A 26,426-nucleotide genomic window follows, 5' to 3' on the forward strand; every position below is an offset into this window, starting at 1 on the left:
ATTTTTGTAAATATGTGTCCATTTTACTAAGATTGTCACATTTGTTGGCATATAGTTGGGCAAAATAATTCCTAATTATTGTTTTAATTTCCTCTTCCTTGGTGGTAGCTTCACCCTTTTCATTCTTGATACTAGTAATTTGGTTTTCTTTCTTTTTTTAAATTAAATTAACCAAAGGTTTATCTATTTTATTTTTTTTCATAAAACCAGCTCTTAGTTTTATTTATTAGTTCAATAGTTTTCTTAATTTCAATTTTATTAATTTTTCCTTTGGTTTTCAATATTTCTAATTTAGTGTTTAGTTGAGGATTTTTAATTTGTTCTTTTTCTAGTTTTTTTAGTTGTATGCCCAATTCATTAATCTCCTCTTTTTCTATTTTATTTATGTAAGCATTTAGAGATATAAACTTCCCCTAAGAACTGCTTTTGCTGCATCCCATAAGTTTTGGTATGTTGTCTCATTATTGTCATTCTCTTGAATGAAATTATTGATTGTTTCTATGATTTGTTGTTTGACCCAATCATTTTTTAGGATTAGATTATTTAGTTTCCAATTTTTTTAGTCTATCTTTCCATGGCCCTTTATTACATATAATTTTTATTGCATCATGATCTGAAAAGGATGCATTTAATATTTCTGCCTTTCTGCATTGGATTGTGAGGTTTTTATGCCCTAGTACATGGTCAATTTTTGTGTATGTGCCATGTACTGCCAAGAAAAAGTATATTCCTTTCTATCCCCATTCAGTTTTCTCCAGAGGTCTATCATACCTAACTTTTCTAATGTTCTATTCACCTCCTTAACTTCTTTCTTGTTTATTTGTGGTTAGATTTATCTAGTGAGAGAGGGGAGGTTCAGGTCCCCCACTAGTATAGTTTTGCTGTCTATTTCTTCCTGTAACTCCCTGAACTTCTCCTCTAAGAATTTGGATGCTATACCATTTGGTGCATATATGTTTAGTAATGATATTACTTCATTGTCTATGGTGCCTTTTAGCAGGATGTAGTTTCCTTCCTTATCTCTTTTGATTAGATCTATTTTTGCTTTTGCTTTGTCTGAGATCAGGATTGCTACCCCTGCTTTTTTTACTTCAGCTGAAGCATAATATATTCTGCTCCAGCCTTTTACCTTTACCCTGTATGTGTCACTCTTTTTCAAATGTGTTTCCTGTAAACAACATATTGTAGGATTATGGTTTTTAATCCATTCTGCAATCCTGTTTCCATTTTATGGGAGAGTTCATCCCATTCACATTCACAGTTATGATTACTATCTGTCTTTTTCTCCATCCTTCCCCCATTTATGCTTTTCTTTCTCCTTTTTCCTTTCCCCTTCACTAGTGTTTTGCTTTTGACCACTGCCTCCTTCAGTCCCTCCTCCCTTTTATTATCCCTTTCCCTTTTCTTCCCCTTTACTCTTACTGCTTCTTCCTCCCTTCTTTCCCCCACCTTTTCCGTACTCCCTCCCTTTTCTTTCCCCTTTTCCCTCCTACTGCCTATAGGGCAAGTTAGATTTCTATACCTAACTGATTATGTTATGCCCTTCTTGAGCCAAATCTGATGAGAGTAAGGTTCAAACAATGCTCCCCCCCTTCCCTTCTTTCCCTCTACTGCAATAGGATTTTGTGTCTTTTCCTGTAATGTAATTTACCCTTGTCTGCCTCCTCCTTTCTTAGTACATTTTATGAGATCAGATTGATCCACTTATTTGGATCCATTTAACCTACTTGATTAGATTTTTTTTATCATTACATCAAAGTCAACTAATATCCACCCTCTTTATGTATACTCCTTTAACATGGTGTAATAACAATACAGTTCTCAAGAGTTGCAAGTGTCATATTCCCTTGTAAGGATGTAAACAGCCCCCCCACCCTTATTAACAACATATTGTATCTTTCTGTCCCATTTACCTTTTTATGTCCTTCTTGAGTCCTATACTTGAAGATCAAATTTTTTGTTGAGCTCTGGTCTTTTTATCAGTAAAGTTTGGAAGTCCCCTATTTCACTGAATATCCATCTCCTTCCTTGAAAAATGATGCTCATTTTTGCTGGGTAGTTGATCCTTGGCTGCATTCCAAGCTCCTTTGCCTTAAGGAATATCATGTTCCATGCCCTGCGGTCTTTTAATGTAGAAGCTGCAAGGTCCTGTGTAATCCTGACTGTGGTTCCATGATATTTAAATTGTTTCTTTCTGGCTGCTTGCAGCACCTTCTCTTTCATCTGGTAATTTTGGAATTTTGCTATTATATTCCTTGGTGTTGTCAATTTGGGATCTCTTTCAGGTGGTGATCAATGGATTCTTTCTATGGTTATTTTACCTTCTGGTTCTAGGACTTCGGGGCAGTTTTCCTTTATGAATTCCTGAAAGATACTGTCCAGGCTCTTTTTTTCATCATGATTTTCAGGTAGTCCAATAATTTTTAAATTGTCTGTCCAGAATCGATTTTCCAGGTCGTCTGTTTTACCAATGAGGTATTTTATGTTTTCATCTATTTTTTCATTTTTTTGTTTCTGTTTGACTGATTCTTGCTCTCTCATAGAGACATTAGTTTCCATTTGTCCAATTCTAGTTTTTAACAGATTGTTTTCTTTTGTTAGCTTTTGTACTTCCTTCTTCAATTGGCCAATTGTGTTTTTTAGGGACTTGTTTTCTTCAGTGTATTTTTTTTTCCAATTGGCCAATTGTATTTTTGAAGGACTCTTCTACCTCTTTCATTTGATTATTAAAATCCTTCTTGAGCTGTTCTAAGAAGGGCTTCAGACCAGTTCACATTCCCTTTTGTTGTTGCAGGTAAGGGTTTGTTAACAATGTTGTCCTCTTCAGAATTTCTGTCTTGATCTTCACTCTTCTCATAATATGAATCTATGGTATGTTTCTTTTTACTCATGGTGTTTCTTTATTCCCTGGCCTTTAAAGAGATTGAGCTCTTCTGCTGGGGAGCAGAGGGCACTTGACCCAAGCTTCTTGTGTTGGGAGCCTAGGTCTTGGTCACTGGCTTTGTGTGCTGGGGCCTCTTATGTTGGCAATTGGAGGTTGTAGGTTTCTGGCAGCTTACCTCATGTTGGGCTGGAATCAGCAAGGCTGGAACTTTCAGGCAATTCTAGGTTGCCTGCTTTTCCTTTCCTTTAGCTTTCTTCAGCTCCTTTTAGATGGGTGCTGCAGGGTGTTTATCTGCCTGGGGCCCCCTGTAATGCTGCCTCCCTTGTTTCTGCTAATGTACTGGGAGATTCCTTTGCAGTAGAGTGCCAAGACACCTGGTGTTTTTCTGAGCCGGCCTCTACCATCTGCCCCACCCTCACCGAGGCACCCAGAGGTCCAGGTGTTGGGGCTTGCCCGCTCCACTGGGCTTCAGGATCTCTTCCTGGGGTTCTGACAGCTTACCCGGTGCTGGGCTGGAATCAGCAAGGCTGGGGCTTTACGAAGACTTTAGGTTGCTTTCTTTGGCTCCTTCCAGATGAATGCTGCAGGGTGCTTATCCACCTGGGGCCCCCTGCAGTGCTGCTTCCCCTATTTTTATTGAGGCACTGGGAGACCCACTGGCTGGGCTGCTACACTACTGCTCCCCGTCTTTCTTCCAGTTCAGCTGTTCCAGCGTTTTTTTCTGGTGTGATATTTTCTGTGTTTTCAGAGGTTGATAGGGAAGCATGAGAGCAACTACCTTTTCACTCCACCATCTTGGCTCCCAGCTCTATTAATAGTCTTGAAAGACAAGAGAAAATAAGAGTAAAAATTTTCAATTTGGCTTGATTACTGGAATTAAGTATAATTTTTAAAAAGCATTGTAAGAAAGAGAGGTTATGATACCATCAATATGATGACCATAATCGCTTATTATGTTAAATATTCTATATTTTACACACACATAAACACTCACAAAAATAAAAATTTTATCACCACGTTGGCTTTAGGATGCTGAATTTTGGGTCCACAGCAACTCTCAAAAAGTCGTAGAACAGTTTCAATCTGACAGAACATTAGATTGTGAGATACTTGAAGGCAAGAGCTGTTTTTACCTTTATTTGTATCCCCAGAGCTCAGCACTGTGCCTGGCAACTGGTAGTACTTAATGAATGCTTATTAACTGACTGACTGACAAAATAAAAGACTAAGGTATGTAAAATGTATAGGCAGTCCTTTACTTACACATTTCTTATACACATACCCCTTTATGCCATGCAATGCAATGCAAAGTAGGTGTTCTGGCCATGGCCCATCTTTCATCTGTAGCTGCCAAAACTTTCCTTGCCACTAACAAAAGCACCTGGGACCTTCACCCCTTCCCACGGGCTGCTGTGGTACCTATTCCCCTTATACCCCTGCCCTCTGCAACTAGAACTTTCCAGGACCTTTCTTTCCTCCCATCTTCATCACAACTAGGAACTTCTATTCCCTTCTTTTGCCTACCACTCTATGATTTCACCTATCATTTTCTCCTCTCCTAATCCAGAATATGGGGTGATCATACTTACCAAAGCTTATCCTTTCTCCTTTGCCGTTAATCTTATCCTTTCCCATCACTTCAAGGACCATGCTCTTTCATCCTTCTCTCTTATTTTAAATCCTTCTCTCTTCCTACAAACAAAACAAAATTTTCCTTCACTTTGCTAGACTACTAATTGCCTTAATCTCTATTGCCAAACTATTTTTTTAAAAAAAAAGTTTAAACATATATCCACAATTGCAAAACTCTTCATCCCCTTGCAATCTAGCATCCATTTCCACCATTAAGCTGGAAATTTTAGAAATCACTAAATAACTTTAACATGCTGTAAAATTTAATGTATATATTTTTAATTTTTAAAAGTACTTTTATGAATATTCCTTTACCTCTCTGCTGCACTTATTATATCCTTTATATGCCTTCTTCCCTTGGGTTTGGAAACACTAAGCTTTCCAAAATCCTTTTACTCCTCTAACCAATTCTTTTCTGTCTTTATCAAATGCTCTTGTGCCTCTAACCTTCTAAACATGGGCATAATAGGGTCATAGGATCACAGCTCTACATTCGTGGGCACCTCAGAGGTCATCAAGTCCAGCCACCTCATTTTACCATTAAGGAATCTGAGACCAAGGGAAGTTAAATAACTTTCGCAAGGTCACACAGATAATAAACCTATAAACATAGTCATTTTCTCTCTACAAACATGTTTTGTGGTTTCTTTGTTGTTTTGTTTTGTTTGCTGAGAAGCTACTCCTATGGATTCAATTATTACCTCTAAGTCAACTAACTGGGACAATGGGCAATTTTATCACTAGAAATAAGAAAGTTAAGAGGGCAGGTTTGAGGGGAAAGATAACAAGTTTATTTTGAGACATGTACATCTAACAAATCAGCAATTAAGTAAATCTGGGGCATTGGAAAGAGAACAGATTATATTTGGGAATAGGATACAAAGAGATGAACGTGAAAAACATGGAAGTGAATGAGATTTCTGAGGAAGGGAAGACAGAGAAAAGAGATATAAGAACAGACATTTGGATAATACTAACTTTTGGGTGCTGGAAGGAACTAGTAAGTACAGAGAGAGAAAAGGCAATCAGAGAGGGAGAGTAGAGTATCATGCAGAAGTAAAAAGAAAAGAGAGTTTCAAAAATGAAGAAATGATCAACAGCCTCAGTACTGCAAAACGGAGAAGAAAAAAAGTAATCCATTTGTCAATTAGGAGATCCTAATGACCTTTGAGAGAGCAGTTCTATAGAGTGGTTAAAATAGAAACCAGGTTTCAAGATGTCAAGGAATGACTGGGTGTTAAGGAAGTTTAGGCAGACCAAGGTTATCAAATATTCTGAGGCCCACAATACTCTTGACTACAGCCAAAATCAGGTTAAAATTGTAATTGGGAAATATTTACCAAAATAAATAAAAATACAATAAAACATAAATAATATTAATATGTGGTTTTCTAAGTTAATATATAGTCTGTAGGGATCCTTAGGTATGGTTTAATAGCCCCACAAGGGCTATCTCAAGTCCTCTTGATCTATATCTTGCCACTGGACCCAGATGGCTCCAGAGGAGAAAGTAAGGCTGGTGACTTCCTCACTTAAATCCAATTTACTTGCATGTCATGGCATCATGAAAGAGAACAAAGATGAGATGGTAGCTCAGAGGAATAGTATGAGCAAGAGAAGTCACTTGTAGGATGGGGGAAACATTATATCAGGTTACTATGACTTGTGACTTCCAAAGACTCAGCTGGCTCTTCAGGGATATTGTCTGCAGATGCTGCTTTTTCACTTCCAGAGGTGAATGTAACATGATGCAGAGGACATGAATTTGAATTATAGCTTTGAATATTAGACCACCAAGACTACACTTCTCTGCTACTATAGTATCCCACCTGACTGTAAATATTTCTCTCCTCCAGAAACAAGAAGTTCTAAAACAATATGGTTTACCAGCTTATAAAGCACTGGAAAAAGAATTGATACTCTTTTTTCAGTTGCAGGTTTTTTTAATAAATAGTATTTTATCTTTTCCAATTACATGTAAAGATAGTTTCCAACATTCATTTTTATAAGACTTTGAGTTCCAAATTTTCTCTTTCCCCTCTCCCCTCACCAAGATGGCAAACGATGAAATATAGGTTTATACATGTAGAATCATGTTAAACATATTTCCACATTAGTCATGTTATGAAAGAAGAAGCAGAACAAAAGAGAAAGAAATTGACTTTTGCCAATTATAAGGCAGTCCAATATGAAAGAGACCCTGGTGCAGTGTGGCCTGAATAAATGATCTCCCTATATATGTAAAATAAAGATATTGAATTAGATGACTTGTAAGGTTCCTTTCTCTATGGTCCCATGAAGGATCACCTCTGTCATTAACATACCAAAAAGGATAGATGACCGCTTAGTACATGTTGTCAGGACCTAATTATGATACCTACTCATCCCCACCAAACCTTTCACTATTCTCTGTGCCCAAGAAGTCTGGTGGCTTCATAGCATAGCCAAGTAGTTAAAACTTCCTCAGACATATATACAACATAAGGACAAATCCACTGAGAGAGTATAGCAATTATTCTTCTCTGCCACAATAAGTCCCACCTGACCTATATTTTCTTTTTTATTTTTCTTTCTTTTTTTTTTTGGCTAGGTAGTGGGGTTAAGTGACTTGTCCAGGGTCACATAGTATATGTCAAGTGTCTGAGGCCAGATTTGAATTCAGGTCCTCCTGACTCCAAAGCCAGAGCTCTATCCACTGCACCACCTAGCCTCCCCCACTGACCTCTATATTCCCAAAACAAAAGTTTCTAAAATAATATGATTGACCAGCTTATAGACACCAGAAAAGAATCTAACCTCCATTTGCTGACTATAGTTAGCCCCAGCATGAAAAAAGCAGGTATAGCCCTTGGAACAATTTCTCATAGCTTCTGACTGGCCATCTCCACAATTTAACTGTTATGTTCTTCTTATTATGGCAATATTATCTATTTCTAAAGATGTTTCTTCACCACAATGGAGGTGGAGTTTGGGAAGGAGGAATGCAAATCTAGTCTTTTTACAAAAACCTGGGATAACTAACCCCAATCTGAAAAGTCCTATATGATCTCTTAATGGTCTTCAAAGTGCTACGTATTGCTCAAATATGAGTCTCTGCAAGGACCCATACTATTAGCTATAATGGACTAGATTCAGCTGGCCACCTTCTTCGAAGTCAGCTATTCAGAGCAATAAAAGACCTATTTGGTGTTTCTTGGGCATCCCCTCTACAGCACTTTGGAAGACTTTCTTTTTAGCCCTCCTACCAAAAAGCTGTAATGTGCTAAAAGCCACTCAGATGACTATTTTTACTCCTTTTATACCTTCAGGATCCTGCCAAAAGGAGTGGACCAGGGACTTAGCATTTCAACCTCTTTCTGGGAAACCATATGTCTATGGACTCAAACAAAGGCAGGGATTATGCTGCCTGAGACATTGCATCCCAAACACAACCTGGGATAAGATTATGTTGAACATCGCCAAAATCAGTTGCTCTGAGTAACTACTGGCCTGCAGTTTCAGTGGAATGGATTTCTGCCATACTAACCTCCAACCTAGAGATGTCCTCTGCTGTGACAACTTGTTCAAATCTATCCCTAAGATGGTACATATCTCATCCCTAAACTGAACAATGCAATTCTCTGAGGATATAGGATCTTCAGGGCTTGTGTCTAAGCAGTATATCCTGGCTCCAGGCAATTTTGCCCTCAAGCTGTTCTCCAAGGTAGAGCCTTTCCCCCCTACTTTTAGCAGACCTCCTCTGCCCAGTAAGTTGTGGTCTGTTACCTGTTGCTTAAGTTGCTTAACCTCCCCAAAAGCATGGGCACTTATAAGGACAGTACTCTGGAAGACTGTGTTCTCTATATTTAGACCAGTCTAGGGCTTGCTTACCTTCCTAAGGTTTCCTGTCTATCATTATCATCCTAGGACCACTTGTATTGTTTTACTACATGTTCAGTGATGCTACATTAGAAGCACAGGCCAAGGCGAATTTCTCTTTAAGGGACTATTGTCTCCAAACGAACTCTAGATGTATGAGCTTAAGACTCTCATTCTATCCTGAGCATTATCTTTTTTCTATCTGACTCAATCTGAAGCATCTCACCTTCTTCTCTCACTTGTATCTCTAGCCTGGCTGGTCCCTGGTAGATTTCTGCCTGTAAAACTCTATAAGCCACAACTTTGGTTTGGTACCAGCTGCCTCTTACACTTATCTCATTTGAACCACAACTCATATTGACTATCCGGGTAAGACTTTCCTGATTCTGGTATCCTTCACTTCATGGCTGCTTCCCTATCCTTAACCTAAGTTCTCAGGGGGACTTTGTAGATATTCAGTATTATCTGAGGTAGCTGACAGGCACATATGAAGACTAATAGAGACAGTAGTGACAGCTCTGAACTTGCACTTGTAAGACCTATGTTGAAATTAAGGCTCTGCAATTAAGCTGAGCAATCTGGGCAAGTCACTTGACTTGTCTAGACCTCAATTTTCTCATCTATAAAATAAGAGTGTTGAATTCTTTAAGGACCGTGTCAACTCTAGACCTCTGATCTTTATATGAGCAAGATTTGGAGCCTGGATCTGGAGAGGAATCTGGATCCGCTATTTTTTCCCTATAACCTTGAGCAATTCCCTTAATCTTTCTGGGCCTCAGTTGGACTCTACCTAGCTCTAAATTCCATGATTCTATGACCTTTGCCTTCATTTAAAAATTCAGATACTTCCTCCCTTCAAGATCACAAGTCACTAGCTCTTCTTGGATATTCTAAGAGTTCTTGGGAATATCAACATATCCTATCCCCACACTCCCCCAAAATTACAAAGGGTCATTTCCCCACAAAAACACATCGGAAAAATGCCCACACACACCAGATCTCCTATAGTCATACTCTTCCATGTGGATCTACATGGTCAAAAGAAACAAGTTCAGAAATTACAGTATTATAGATTAGCCTACAAAAAACCACGAGCAACAAATGATCCACCTAGCTTCCTGCAGGAACTTTCAATAATAAATAATTAAAGTATAAGAAGCAGTTTTCAAAGGAAGAAATCTATGCTAATAACAATCATGTGGAAAACTGCTTTAAAACACTAATAATTATAGAAATGAAATTAATGTAGTTTTGAGCTTCCATATCATATCAGATTGAAAATGTGACAAAAGTGGAAAATGATAAACACTGGAATGGGGAAAACAGCTACACCAGAACAGTGTTGGTAGTCCAGCCAGCATTCTGGAAAGCAGTTTGGAACTTCTCATGCACTTGGATCCAGCTATACCATTACAAGGCTCATGCCCCCAAATGGAATAAAAAAGAGAATAAAAAGATCTCTGTATATATTTTTAATATTATAATATTATAGCAGCTCTTTCTGTGGTAGCCAAAAATTGGAAACTAAGGAGTTTTTCTCTTATGGGGGAATGGCTAAACAAAATGTGGTACATGAATATTATTGTGGGATAATTTCAGAGGGAACTTAGAAGTTCTTAATGAACTGATGTAGAGTCAAGTAAGCAAAACTAGGAGAACATGTGTACAATGAAAACAACATTGTAAAGAAAAACAACTTTGAAAGCCTTAAGAACTCTGATCAGTGAAATAAATCATGAGCCCAAAGTAATGAAGATGAAACATGCCACTTAATACTTTACAGAGAGGTAATAAACTTAAAATGCAGAAATTTACATTTTTGGAAATGGCTGTTTGTTTTAATTTAATTTGTTTTTTTATATACAGCTATCTATTAAGGGATATGGGGGTGTCAATTTACTGTACAGGAGGGGGAAGTGGGAAGGATAGATTAATAAAAAAACATTTTTAACATAAAATTTTAAAAATAAATGCAATGAGAAAAAAAGAAGCAGTTTTGCCTGTGAAAGAGATAGGAGGGAAGTAGATGAAGAAGATATAGAACACTTTCGAGGTAAAAAACATGAGAGACTAATATGACCCACATCCTATAGTTTAATATTTTCAAAAAAGTATAAAGCAAAACCATATAAGGAGAGCACAGGAGGCAAAAATAGGCTTGAGGAGACAGGAAGAAATTTGGAACATGAAATGCAGTAGGAAGTAAATAAGGAATTAATCAACAGATTATAAAGGTTCTCAATGAATGTTCATCTGCAGTTATAAATTTTAAATATATAATGAATGAAATCATCACAATTTTGTGATTTTCCCTATAATGATCCAATAATCTGATAACAAGAAGAGAGAAGCAGGAGGTGGGGGTTGTTGGAATTGAGGCAGAATAGTAATGGCAGAAAGTTAAGAGGTTGAGGAATTCAAAGGTAGTGATCATGTCACTGTATTAGCTGACCATAGGATACATTCTAGATTGGGAAGTAAGAAAAGCCCAAACAAGACAATGTACTAGAAGTCATAATGAAGATAGAGAACAAAATCAGCATGTATGTGAGAGTAGAAGTGGTAGAAGAACAGAGCACTGTATTTGATTCACGATCAAATAACTATGAAGTCAATGATATTCCAAACTGGATGATAACAAAAGTAGAGATGGAGATTATTAAATAAATTTACCAAATAGACAAACCATTATTTAGCAGAAATGGTAAGTTTTCCAATAAAAATAACAAAAATGTTGGTCACTGTAGGCTGCGCAGATGCTATCAGTACATTAGTACATGATCTATCCTTATCATTGTTCCCTGTTTGTCCTTTGTTCTCAAAGAGGACTATGATATGAGGAAGGAGATGTCATGACTTACAAGTAATTGTATTTAACTGAAGGCTGTGTAAAGTCACCAGCCTCATTCACTCCTTCAGAGCCATCTGGGTCCAGTGGCAAAATATAGACATAACCTGACCACTAATGAAAATTTTGTCCTTGGGAAATAGACATACAACTGCCTTACTGATGACTTCTGGAACACAACATATTAATAAATAAGGGACTATCTGTAATGGTACTGTAATATTAGAAGGCATTCTTGAAGTTTAGATATGTTGATTACAAACTGAAGTCATCTTTTATTTAACAAATAAAGAGACCATGGTGTGACAGAACTGAATAATAATAGTTCATCCAGACATTATTTAAAGGTTTACAAAGTGATTTCCTCACAACAAGCCCATCAGATAATAAGTGTAAGCGTCATTATCCTCATCATAAGTGGAAGATTTAAGATTTAAGAAACTGGGAAGTAATTTGCTCACATTTATAAAGCTAGTAACTGCCAGCTTAGGGAATTGAAACCAGGCCCACTATACCATGCTGCTGCCACTTGTTCTACCATCTTCTTAAGGCTCACTTGAGCTGCATTGTATTCAGATAGGCAGTGTACACCTAACTGCCTGTGAACAATTGTATGGCTACCTCAACTGATTTTGTTCCTATAGCCATATTCTAGCTAAAGGGTGGTAAAAAGAAGTTTCATTTCTGCTAGGATTACAGGGATGGACAAAACAACGATCAACTGCCTTCCTAGGTTGCAGAGTATCCAGGTTTTTCCTTAGGCCATTAAGCAGCTGCAGCAGTTGCCTGAAATAAAATTGTTGCAAACAAAGGTGCCATATAGAGCTTATGCCAGCATAATTACTAACATACAACATTTTAGGCAGGATCTCATTTGAAAAAACAACACACACCCCCAAAAGAAAGGTCAATGTGAATCTGATAACAAAACAAATTAGGAACATGAAACCTAGGGGGAACTATTTGCTGGAGGCATTTCAGGAAATAATTTCATCTTAAAACAAATTTACTGATTTACTCTACTCCTATCTTCAGAGTTAATGGTTGTTCCAGCCAAAAACAGAGGTAATTTAATTAACGGAACCCAAGCCAGTCCAAGTCTAGACATCAACTAAACAGGTGAACAGAATGCAGAAGTAGGAGAGCTCCGGTTGAGTGGAGGTGGACAGGGAGAACACCACTGAACGTTTCAGGTATTGAAGAAGCGACTTCAGTTCCTGGTCAGAATAGTAACTCTGATATGACTACAATCTTTATCAGTAAGACCCATGATTCTGGGTCATTTTCCTGTATAATCAGAGGAGAAGCCTGCTATTATAAATATTTAAAAATTTACCTTTGGTGCCTCAGCATAGCTGTATTTTTGGAGAAAGAATGTCTCTACCCTGATGTTTGGAATGCTTTCCCAAGCAAGGGCACTCAGTTCCGGCCAAGCAGCCCCACAAGGGGTAGGAAGGCTGGGAGGAAACCCAATGGCATAGGCATGCAAGTGTATAGTGATTCTTTAGTGTAATAACCTGGCAGCAGCATGATTCCCATGCTCCTGGTTTGTCCTGGTAAAAACAAGATTCAATTCAAGAAACATTGATGAAGTGCCTACTACGTGTCAGGCACTGGGCTAGGCACTGAAGATATGAAGATAAAACCAAAACAGTGTCTGCCCTCAAGAAGCTCATGTTCTCCTGGGAGCAGGGGAGAGGATTTACACCATGTAAATTTATAGGAAAAAAAAACACAGTATATACAAAGTAGTAGGAAGTTGTTTCAAAATGGAGAGAGTGTTAGTAAGTGGAGAGATTAAGAAAAGCCTCCTGTCAGAGATGGTACCTAAGCTGAGATTTGGAGAACACTAGGGAATTCTGTGTGGTAGAGGTAGGAAGGGAGTAGACTCCAGACCCTGAGGGCAGCCTATGCCAAAGCACAGAGATAGGCAACAGGGTGTTGTGTAGAGGGAAGAATTAGCAGGTCAGTTTCATCTGAACAAAGAACGCATAAAGAGGACCAATATAAAATAAGTCTGGAGAGTAAGAAGCAGATTATGTAGAGATTGAAAGGTAAGCCTAAAAAATTGATATTTTTGAGGTAATTGAAATTTAGATCAGAGGTTTGGTGTGGTCAAGTATATGTTTTAGGAATATAAGCTTGGCAGCTATGTGGAGGTAAATCAGTTAGCTGGCTATTACAAGAGCTCTAGGTAAGAAGCCATATAAATGGAAAGAAGGGCACGAATGTGAGATTTGGACATATCAACTCATGAATGTAAGTTAATTGGACATGGGGAAGGAGAGGAAGGGGAGGGGCAAAGCTGACTCCAAGATGGCAGACTTGAGTGAATGGAAGATGATATCATTCATTAGAAGAAACGATGTAGCTTGCAAGAGATTAGGATTGTATGTATAAAGAGAATGATTAAACCTATGAAAGCTGATGAGATCAAAAAGTGAAAGAATGTGGAGAGAGAAGAGGGGCTAGGACAGTCTTTGGGGATACTGATACTCAGTTTATAAAGAAGACCCAGGCAATGATCATCCCTTTAAGGGAAAGAGATGGAAGATACCATGAGATTCTAAACTCCCTGGCTTCATGAAGCATTCATCTTTGTATCTCTCTCAAGAGCCTACGTAAGTGTAAATATTCATTAAATCTTGTTGACCCTGGAAACAAAGAAGAAAAAAAGGAATAGCTATATATAGTCAGTCAACTAGAATTTATTAAGCACTTAGTATGTGCCAAGCCCTGTACTAAGTACTAAGGATACAAAGAAAAGCAGTAGGCAATCCCTGCTCTTAAGGGATTTACAGTCTATAAAATGAAGATAATCAGCAGAGGGAAAGGGCTAGGGATAGCAGTAAAGGGAATTGGGAAAGACTTCCTATAGAAGGTGGGGTGTTAGCTAAGACTTGAAGGAAACCAGTGAAACTAGGAGGCAGAGACAAAGAAGAATAGCCAGTGGAAACGTTTGGTGTTGGAAATCGGAGAATCACGGACAAAAAAACAACAGTAAAGCTGGTGTTACTCAACTGCAAAGTACATAGGGGAATGTAAAAAGACTGGGAAGGTAAGAGGGGGCTAAATTATGGAGGGATTCATAAACTTAAGAAGATTTTATATTTAATCTGAGAGACATTAGGCAGCCACTGAAGCTAATTGAATAGAAAAGGGACATGTGGTCTGGCTTGTACTTTAGGAAGATCAAGTTGACAGCTCATTGGAAGGAACATGCACTGGGTGAGGAGAAACTTGAAACAGAGAAAGCAACCAGTCAATAGTTTCATTGTGAGGTGATAAAACTCTGTCCCAGAGTATGTCAGCAGTGTGAGAGGCATATATTAGAGATGTTACAGAGCTAAAATCAATAGGAGTTGGCAACAGGTTGGATATAGGGAGTAAGAAAGAGCAAGGAATACGAGATAACACCTATGTGGATAAGAAAAAGGAATAATTCTGTTGGCTTTTTTTCCCCCTCAAGTCAAATCACAATTAAACTCATATGTTTAGTTCTATGCTCTATATTTTAAGATGTACCTTGACAAGTTAGAGTTCATCTAGAAAAAAAAAATGTGACCAGGATGGGAACAGGAGTGGAAATGTTGCCAAATAAGAAATTATTGCAGAAACTGTGAATATTTAGGGGTGGGACCTTATGTAGGACTTCTTTATTCATGGAGCCCCAAAATAGTTATGAGTGGCATACAAATGTAGACAAAAGAAATCACTCCCTCTTTTTCACCAATGTTACTGCTTGGCTGAGCTGTCAATCAGTATCAGGTCTGGTCTCAGTGGCCTTATCGTATTATTATGCAGCACTTGCTTCTCTGATGCTCATGAATAACTGTAAACACTGATCAGAGGCTGCAGAAATGCTGGAGGATACCAAATTCACCCAGCTCCTTACTGTTTGTCCCACCCCAGCTCCACTGATTCAGGACAAGAGTAAAGTCCTAAGCAGTGACCAGAAAATACAAATTACGTAATGCTGCTTGGAAGAGAAAAAAAAAGGGCAGCATCCATTACTGCATCAGTCTAATATCACCTTTATCATAAGTAAGCAGGGGTGGAAGGAATGAGTAACCCACAGCTAGGGCCTAGGCATCCCCAAATAGGAAAATATCCCCAAATATTCCAATGTACTTACAACCCTGTTAAGTAGGAGCATGACTGCTGTCTTCAGAGGACTGTCATGGGGAAGATGGACTAAATTTAGTTTATGTTGTTCTATAGGGAGGAAGTCGAACAATGGGTGCCAGCTACAGAGAGACAGATTTCAAAGAAAGGAAGAATATAATGACAAATAGTCCAACAACGAATTAGAGAACTACCAATCATTTGAAATATTTAAGTAGAGGCTGAATGGCTTCAGGTCGCTTATAGATGGGATTGGAATATACGATCTGTAATATCCCTTACAATTCTAATGCCCTACATTATATGAAACTAATCAACAAATATTTATCAAAGTATTTTTAGGTAAATGGCACTATATTAGGTGTCAGATAGGATGCAAAGAAGTATTATGTAAAGTCTGATCTATTGATAAGTTTGGACTCATCCCTCTAGTTATTCGCTATTTAATAATAGCAGACCCATAAGAATGTGGGCCCATTAACCATAGTTGTCTTATCTCTCCATCGGTGTGGGTTTTATGTCTCATTTTGAGTCCATATTATTGAGCTATTTCTGAAAAAACTGTCCTGTACTTCTATACTCAGAGAAGATGCTATTTCTTTGGTCTCTTGGTCTCTGTTGGACCAAGAAGAATCTTGTCTCAGTGGACAAGAAGAATAATCCATAGATCTTGCTGTAGATCACTTTATGGAGAAATGTTAAACCTGAAAATAGACTTCATTTGTGAGTGTGGATAAGATAATGTTCCTGAAGCTCCAAGTTCCCACGCTTGAGAGGCTGCATCTGAGGAAGTGAGCAACCTCTTACAGTACTTCAGAGAAATTTATCTCATTATTTCATAGCCATGCCTTTTACATATATTAATATTTATTAAAAGATACCTAACAATACAGGACATTAAAAATGAGTGGATCGTTACTAAACAGACAATAGAAATATTAAGTGCTACAACTGCAGGAATATGGCTTGTCTATATAGCATTGGTTCTTGAGTTGGGGCTTAAACAAGGGTCAATCAACAGGCATTTATTAAGCGTTTACTATATGCCAAGCACTGTGCTAAATGCTGAGGATACAAAGAAAGATAAAATAATTTCTTCCCTTCATGGAGCTTATATTCTAATGGGAGAAACATCATATAAACAATTAGGTACATATAAGATATATTCAGGAAGACAATCCAAGAGGGGAAGGCATTGACAGCTGGGAGAACCAGGAAAGGCCTCCTGCAGAAATTGAGATCTTAGGTAAGGAAGCCAGGGAAAACAAAGAACCACAATCAAAGCCAGAATACTACAGGCATGGGGGCTGGAGGTAAGCTACTGAAAAGTCAAGGAGATGGGAAATGGAGTGTTGGGTTCAAAGAACCACAAGTAGGCCAGCTTTACCGAATCATAGTATACAAGGAAAGGAGTCAAGTGTAAGATAACTAGCTAATAAAAGAATTCGACATGCCAAACAGAGGACTTTATATTTGATCCTAGAGGGAAGAGGAAGCCACTATAACTCTCTGAATGGTAGTTTGGAAAGGTGACATTCTCAGACCTCACTTCAGAAAAATTACCTTGATACCAGAGCAGAGAATGAATTGGACTGGACAGAGATTTGAGGAAGGGAAACCAGTTAGGAAGCTTTTGCAACAGTCCAGGTAAGAGGGTGAAAAGGGACTAAATTAGAATTTTGGCTTTGTCAATAGAGAGAAGGTGATCTAGATACAAATACACTTATAGAAATAGATATATGGTGGCATGCTGGTAGAAATGACAAGATTTGGCAATGGATTATATGTGGAAGGTAAGTAAGAGTGCAAAGATGATGATGACACTGAGGTTGAGAGGTTGAGTGCCTGGTAGGATGATGGTGTTCTCTATAGTAATAGAAAAGTTTAGAAGAGGAGAGGATTTGGGGGGGATTATTATAAGCAGAAGTAGAGGAAAGATGGTATTACAATAAGAAAAGTCAAGTGCTAAATTAATTTGGGAAACAGGCATGTGTATGGACCATGGAAATTTAAAGATATGGAATAATTTTATGTTGAGTCAAAATTAACATTTGTTTTTAAATTCTTTAAAAATTTCAGACCAATAATCTATCTAATAGACTAGATAGTACTACCTTCTATATTATATTTATTCTATTTACAATTTATTGAAGTACATTACTGAATTTGCCAAGATTGCAGTTCATCTGAAAGGACTAGAACTGCATATGAAATACTTTTGTGATTGAGAGAGTTCTTGTAGAATTAATTTTATTGATGTGTTCATTGCAACAGAATTTTCTGCTCAGAGAAATTAGATAGGTGGCATTTAAAAGCAGTCCCATCGTGCCATATTTTTCTATGAACTTGTAGTATGGGCTTCTGTGGCATAACATAATTGCTTGAGACATGGAAATTGCTTTTAAGATTACATATTGATAAACCTCCTCTAAAGCTCTATTTTGACATCTACATGAAATGTGAAATGTCCCTGAGTTGCAAAAATTGTAACTCCAATAGTTTATCTAAAGATCAGACAAACTCATTTTGGTGAGATTTATCAGAAGTGCTGGAAATCACATATGAAGGTGTAGAAGGGGTGTGGCACGTCTTGATGCCATACCAATAAAATCATGGCTCCTTCAAGTATTGAAGTAAGAGTTGATGACACAACTGTCATATATATGGACTAGAGGGTATACATAGACTATTCTCTCTCTGTATCTTACCTGAGTGATGTTGGACAAGTCAGCTAACATTTATATAGAGTTTTAGGGCTTGCAAAGTGTTTTATGTATAGGACCTCATTTAATCCTCACAATAACCCTGTGAGGCAGGTAGTATTACAATCCCCATTTTACAGATGAAGAAACTAAGGATCTGAAAGGTTAAATGACTTGCCAAGAGTCACACAGCTAAGAAGTATCAGAAGCAAGATTTGAACACTGGTCTTCCTGACTCTAAGGCCAGCAGCAATCATACTACTATACCATACTGCCTCCTAAATATAATACAAATAAAGCACAGTAATCATATAAGTAGATTGATATCCTAGAAGCTTATTGTGGTGTTCTAGTAACAAATTCTGAAAAGAAAACGCACTAAGCAAAAAATATGCCACACCAAAGAGGGGGTGATTCACCTGAGATGTCTAAATAATCATCTTTGCTATGCAATTTCAATGCATGGTGAAATGTTGATACCCTTACAAGTCCTTATCATGAAATTTTACATCAAAGATGTGATTTTAGAAGCTTTGGGAGTGCATTTGTAAATTACTATTGAAATAAGAAATTTGTTCTACGTGGGTGGGGATGCATCACTACTGTCACTAATATAGTATCTTTGAAGACATACTGTACTCCTAAAAATATGCAGAACTTCTTTTAAAAAATCACCCTTAGACCACTGTTAGTGTGATAGCTAACTAATCATTTAAGCTGAGTACAAGTGCTAAAAGACTCCACCACCCCACCCCCTACACATTTCTCCACCTATTTTATTATTTCTGTCAAAGAATATATATAGCCTTACCACACAGCTTGAGTAATTGGCCAGCTTCCTCTCATGGCAGACTAGTTCCTAACCTCACTACCATCCCATTTCCTTAAAGACATAAGTAAAAGCAATCTCTAAGACTGTTGTGTCTCAGGCACAAATATGCAAGGCAACTCTCCATAACAAATATGTTTGGCTCTGCTTAAATACAGAGTCAGTGCCCTGGCCACTTGCAACTCCCATTAGCACCTATAGACTAAATAGGGTCCTAAAGTAGAACCTAATCCTCTAAGAACACTAAGGACCCAGAAATCTAGCCCTTGGCTAGAGAGTTCCTCTATCCTAGAACCAGGAATATACAACTCACATGACAAGTCCCAGCTTTGCCACTTACTACCTATGTAGCCTTGGACAAGTCATGTAATTTATGTGGACCTCAGTTTCTTCATCTGTAAAATGAAACTGTACTAGAGGATTACTAAGGTTCTTTCCACCTCTACAGCTATGAAATGACAAAGAAAAGCATGAGTAAAACTTTTTAAAAGAAAAGAAAGGCAAGCAGTAGTCTCATGATGTGATTTATTTGTATTTCTTTGATAGTCTATAGATAGATCTAGGGTCCAGTCCTGTGCTGGTTAGGAGACTAGACACAAAATACATTCAAGAGGGAATATGAGGTATGATACACTCCAATGACTCACCTTAAAATTATATGAATTGATGCTGAGTGAAGTGAGCAGAACCAGAACATTGTACAAAGTAACAGTAACATTGTACACAGTAACATCAACATTTTGCAACAATCAACTATGATAGACTTAGCTCTTGGCAGGAATACAATGATCCAAGACAATTCCAAAAGACTTATGATGGAAAATGCTATCCACCTCCAGAGAAAGAACTATGGCACCTGAATGCAGATTGACATACACTATTTTCACTTTTTTTGGTTTTGTATTCTGTGGTTTTTTACTTTTGTTCTGTTTCTTCTTTCATGACACGACTAATGTGAAAATATGTTTAACGTGATTGTACGTGTATAACCTATAACAGCTTGCTTGCTGTCTTGGGGAGGGGGGAGGGAAAGGAAGGAGGGAGAAATATTTGTAACTCAAAATCTTATAAAAAATGAATGTTGAGAACTGGTTTTACATGCAATTGGAAAAAAATAAAATATTTACCAAAAAAAAAAAGATTTATATTAAGACCCTAGATCTGATTCAGCAAAACAAAATCCCCATCTGCAGGAAAGGCTGCCTAATGTTAGGCATCATAACTTGATGACATAGTTTAAAAAGGAGGCAATTTACACACTGGAGCAGGCCCGTGGGAACATGGCACAGGGAATACGGCTCTGCCAAACACCTTCTCCAAACAGGCCAGAACGACAGTCTTCTCATACAGCCAAAGGTGGGACTTCTCTTCTGGCTATTTGCACATAAAGGCAGGGATTGCTTTATCTATCTATCTATCTATCTATCTATCTATCTATCTATCTATCTATCTATCTATTCATTTATTCATTTATTTATCTATTCATTCATTTATTTGTTTATTTATTTATTTATTTGTTTGTTTGTTTATTTTTTATTTTTGCCTTTGTATCTTCTAGTGAAGTGCCTGGCATATAGTAGGTATTTAATAAGTGCTTGCTGGCTAGTTGATGGATGTATAATCCTGATCAGCCCTACTAATATGAAGCTGGCTTGTAGGTACCCTGTTCCTGAAGTGCCCTGAGTGAATGGCTGTAGTTCCCTCACAGCTGCAGCTCATGTAGGTTATGATCTGTACTTTCACAGTGACCAGGTGCTAGGCAGAGCTGGGAAAGCAGCAGAGATCCCACCAAGTTGGGCATAAGCACACACGTACACACATGCATACACTTCTGAAAGTGGTTTCATGTCAGTTCCTTGGCCCTGGCACTGACACTGCCCCCCGCCATTGCCAATCTCAGTTCTTCCTCCACGTGGAGAGAGGTGAGAGTTAAGTATGTTATCAATAGCAGCTTCTCATCAAATGGAGTGTGGAAGTGGCCCACACATATATAGACACATCGTGCATGCATACATATTTCTTGTTAGCATCAGTGTAGTCAAGGATGCCCTGGACATCTAGGCATTCAGGGACCCACTTCACTTTGCAAGTCTAGACCTGTCCCACATCTAATTACAGCATTAAACACAATTTTGCCAACTGCCTTTCTGTAACTGGCCAGCACAGTCTTTTCTATTCCGGAAATCTTTCACATACTGAAAAAGAAGGCTCTCTGCCAAGAAGACTTCACTTCCCCCCTCATTCCAATAGTCTGTACTCCAAAAATGGACCTAAGCACCAGAGGATATAATGGGCATAATATATAAGGAAAGTTAAATTAATGAGGACTATTTTCTCAACAATTCAGCACCTTTGAATCTAGTAAATGTTTCAAATTGTGCTAGATCCCAGCTTTAAATTACATCATTCCAATTCACAGCCTTTTTGCTCATTGGCCACAGCTAAGAAATGCCCCTATCAGAGACCCAGTGATTAAGAACTAAAAACAATAGAAGTATAAGCAATAGTCTTCCCACAATCAATACATCTCAAGTGAATGATAAAAACTTAATGAGTTCTTAGGAAGAAAAATGTGATGAGAATTCATCAAGAAGAAGGTGTGACCTTACAAAAAAAACCCCACATAATAATAAAGTATGGCAATGTGGTAGGTATTTGAAAAAACACAAATACCCTAGATGGCATACTATGTCCTCTCAGTAAATTATTTTTAAAAATTAAAAAAACTATTCCCCTCATTCTCTATCCACTGCCAAGTGGCCTGTCATACTGCTGGGCAGGGAACCTTCTGACATCTTTTGGTACCTTTATAAAGAATGATAGAGTAAATCCCTAGCACAGTACCTTGCTCATCACTGTATTTGTTGATTGACTCTACTACAAAGACAAGAGACAGTGTGATGTGGTGGACAGAGTACTAGACTGCATCAGAATGACCTTGGTTCAATTGTTCATTTACTTACCAGCAGTGTGACCCTGGGTGAATCATTTAACCTTTTCTGAACTTTTCTTTCCCTGTCTGTTAAACTCGGGCCAACAGCAACACCCTCAATAATGAATTCAATAAGGCATTTTGCAAACCTTAAACTATATAAATGTGAACAATTCTTACTACAAGGGCTGCAGGACTACATGAACCTACTACATTGGTATGCTGTCCCAGACACTAAAAATTGGAAGAAATCTCAAGGACCATCTATCCCAGTGCCTTTATTTTACAAGTAAGGAGACTGAGGCCCAAAGGTTTGGAGGCTTACCGAAGGTCATGGTTCATTGTAGTAGAGCTGGGATTTTCAGTTTAAATCTTTTGACTCCAAATCCAGTGTTCCTTACATTATACCACATTATCTTTGAGAAATGACAGATATCTCTGTTATCACATTAATTATTAATTTCAGTCATTAATAATAATTGAGTTGTTCTTTGCTAGATAATTGATTACATAAATTTAAACTGTGAGGGAGTACCCTAGGTGGGAAGGGATCACTCTGCCATTATTCCCTGGCTTTCACTAATCTGAATTTTCACATCTTTCTGTCCAGGCTCACCTGTTTTTGTCTTGTGACTGGGAGAATCCTTGTCTACACTATACCTTGCCTAGAGAGACGTTCTGACCCCCCTTGCTCTCTTGGCCTAGATGTAACAATGAAGAAGGAAAGAGAATTGCATGTCAGGATCTGGAAGTCAGAAACTGCTGCCAATAGCTCTAATGAGGACAGTAAACTCTCACCTACCCTGAGGTGTAAGTGAACACAAGAAGGAAGAACTGCTGGGCTGTGGTTCCTAAACTTACACTGTGGGTGCAGAAATGATTGTCTTGATGTGAAGGACATCAAGATATCTAGTTAAGACCCCTTTGCAGCAGAGCAGTACAATTCTGGGTGTTTGATATCCTCAATGTATTTACATATGAGCTCCTCCCTGGGAAAGATTTGTATGTCAGGCTGTGTTACAAGTTGTCTGAGGTATGGGAGACATAATTTTACAACTCAAGGCCAATGGAAACTGTCTATTTAACAATTAACATTCCAAAACACTAACCCTCATCCATATGGATCAGGCAGGTTATTTTTTTCTTCTGCCTGAGAGATGACAGAGTTGTCCCTGGGGCCTTCACTGTCCCTGGGGCCTTCATGGTTCCAGGGGACTAGGGCTCAAGTTCCATCTCCTTTGAGCTTCCTAGAAGCTTCTTAGTCACCTAAGGGTATAAAAGGCCCATTGGCGTGGAATTGAAGCCCTTCAAACTTCATGAATGTCCCAAAACCCCTACCCATCCACCCACCCACCCAAGTCATCATACCTTACCCTGCTGACCCAATGGGGGGAGGGAGGTTCACCCAGGGTCATATTGCTAATAAGTATGTCTTTGTTCAGTCATTTTGGTCATGTCTGATTCTTCATGATCCCATTTGGAATTTTCCTGGCAAAGACACTGGAGTGGTTTGCCACTTCCTTCTATAGCTGGTTTTACAGAAGAGAAACTGAAACAAACAAGGTTAAATGACTTTAACAAATATTATCCCATTTGATCCTCACAAAAACCCTGTGATGTACATAATTATCCCCACTTGACAGATGAGGAAACTGAGGCAAACAGAGGTGAAGTGACTTGCCCAGGATCACACGGCTAGTAAGTATCTGGGGTTGGATTTGAACTCAGATATTTCTGACTCCAAGCCAGGTGATCTATCCATTTATCACCTAGCTGCTCCTACTAGTAAGTATGTGAGGGACAATTGAACCAAGGTTGTCCTGATTCAGTTTAGTGCTCTGTCCACCATACCATAGTGCCTCCTGCTTTTGCAGTAGATTCAGTGGTGGGGTTTGGAGAGATGGGATGCTACACCTACCCAAACTAAGTGCTACAGTTTACTTGCTGAATATCCTTTCTATGTTATAGATAAGGAAACCTTTTTTTTCTTAACTATTGAATCATTTACACCTGTCTCATTTTGTTTCATCATCAAACCTGACTCAGGCCAGACTATTACAAAGCTCTTGCCTATTTCCTCACTGTTTCAGAGATCAAGGGACCCTCACAATCAATAACTGAGGGACCCTAACATTGAATGTCTTCAACTTTTGAATTTTTCACAAAAGAAAACTTTATCGGAAACATTAAGGAAACATGAACAAAACTACAAAACAATATATGCAATGACTGCAATAATATAAGTGGAAAAACAATAAAAGAATGAAAATCAAACACTGAAATTACAATAACCAAACTTGGCCCCAAAGAAGGGAGATGAGAAAACATCTCCCTGACCTCTCTGCAGAGGCAGGGGACCGTGCATATGGAACATTGCATAGAGCATCTGACCTTTTTGATATGCTAGTTGGTTTTGTTGAACTTTTTTACTTTCCCTTTTGTTCTTTATCATAAGAGATAGATGTCTAAGAACGGTACAGTGGGAAATACAGGAATGTAGGTGATGTAAAAGCAAAATATATCAATAAATGTATTTTTTAAAGAAGAAATCTGAGACTACACTTCCCTCCTTTCTCTATGGAACACAGCATATATTGTCAGATTTAGCTGTGTGTGTTAGTTTTGCTAAAGTGCTGTTTTCTTCTTTTTAATACTTTGGAAGGGAAAATGGTAACACTGGGAAATGAAGGTGATATTTTAAAAAATCAATAAAATGCTAAAAATACAAACTAAAAGAATAACAAAACAAAAATAAAATTTAAAAACACAGATGTGGACTAGTTTAAAGAGGTGAATAAAATGTAACCAAAGTTTAGCAACAGATTGATTGGATTGGCACAGTTTTCAATACACCCAACCTCTGTTCCTATTCTCGGCCTTAGCCCTGTTATACATAAGATGCAAGACTAGGCTTTCAGACTTCTAGACTGAAGTAGATTTAGGTTAGCATCTGTACCATGTCTAGCAGAACCTTGAGGAACCCCTATTTCTTCCAGAAACTTCTTACTCTATTCTTCCTATATAGGGCCCCATGTCTTCCCTTCTAGTCTGTGTTTGACTATATTCCTGGCCTATAAGTTCTTTCATCCACGCAGGTCTTGCTTTTAGATTCTGGACATCCAACTACTCCCCATAGTTGGAATCTCAAAACAGTGGGGGGAAGAAATGCAAGCCCTGGATGTCTCAGAGAGTCATTCTCATTACTGATTTTGCCTAATACCAGAAAACAAGCCATAGCCAATGGAAAGTACCAGGCACAGATACTACAACCAAGATGGGGGCAAGGGGAGGCCCAGGGAGGAGAGAAAGTAGTTAATACCACTCCCCATACAACCATGTTCTTCCTGAACCCCAGAGGCTTACCCAGGTCTAAGCCATTATCCCACTGTACCCAAAATACCTATCAGGTTCCATCATACTGAACTCTTTCAACCACCCACAGGAAAATGGCATTCTTCTTCTTCCCTAAATCTCCCACTCAATGCTGCCCCCAAAAAATATATAATGGAAACTGAAATATGGCTTAGTTTTAGACCCTTCTTGGCCGCTCTGTTTGAAAAGTCGCAGTTTAACCAGAGACTCTCTGCCTCTGACCTGAGTACTAACACCTGCTCTGATCCTTATCTGCCCTACTTGAAGAAGACATTTTCCTCTCTGCTTCCAAAGATTTCTCCCCTGGACATCAAGATATCCTGAAAAGATCTCTCAGTTTATTCTTTCTCCTATCCAGGCCGTATGGATGGGCCTCATCCCTAACTACATTTTCCTAGTCCACTATAGTTCATCTCAAGTCAGTTTATTCAGAGGTGACTACACGGTATGGTAGATAGAGCGCTGGGTGCAGAGTCATGAAGACTTGAGTTCAGATTTGATTTAGACACTTGCTACTTGTTTGATCCCAGGCAAGTCACTTAAAATCTGTTTGCCTTAGTTTCCTTAACTATGAAAATAGCACCTACCTACCAGGATTGTTGTGACAGATCAAATAAAATACTATTTGTAAAACACATAATATGGTGCTTGGCACATTGTAGGTATTTAATAAATTATTGTTTATTCATTTCCTTCAACAATGCAGGAAAAACCCATATAAATGCCAGCCCATTTAATAGTGCTCCCTGATGATCTGGGGTTGGAGTTCTCAGGATTAGCCCAGGTGTACAATTAATTCCCTTCATTACCTGTATAATTTGTTCCACCTCCAAACAACAAAGTTAGCAGATAGAGTATGGGATAAGCTGATGTCAAAACAGGGCTCTGTGAGTAGCTGAGGAATACAAGGAGATAGAGAAAGGAAGTTGACAAACTGAAGATATGGGAGTAGACAGGTCCAGATACTTGAGACAGATCAGCACTGAAAAAAGGGCTTAGAAGGCCAAATGATCAAGCTAGTCACATTGGAGATATATGTCATAGTGAATCTGGTAGAAGCACCCCAAAGAGAACTACAAACTCTGGTGGATTTCCAATTACATTACCTTAGGGATCTCCTACCTCAGTGGTTCCTTATTATCTTCCTAGTCTTATACTTCTTCCTTCTTTCTGTCTTCTAGGTAATGATTAAACTGTTAGATCATCTGAATTAAAGCTACCATATCTTTAGTCATGGATTGGAC

Source organism: Phascolarctos cinereus, unplaced genomic scaffold (genome assembly GCF_003287225.1).
Source record: "Phascolarctos cinereus isolate Bilbo 61053 unplaced genomic scaffold, phaCin_HiC Scaffold_7;HRSCAF=346, whole genome shotgun sequence".
Classification (NCBI taxonomy): domain Eukaryota; kingdom Metazoa; phylum Chordata; class Mammalia; order Diprotodontia; family Phascolarctidae; genus Phascolarctos; species Phascolarctos cinereus.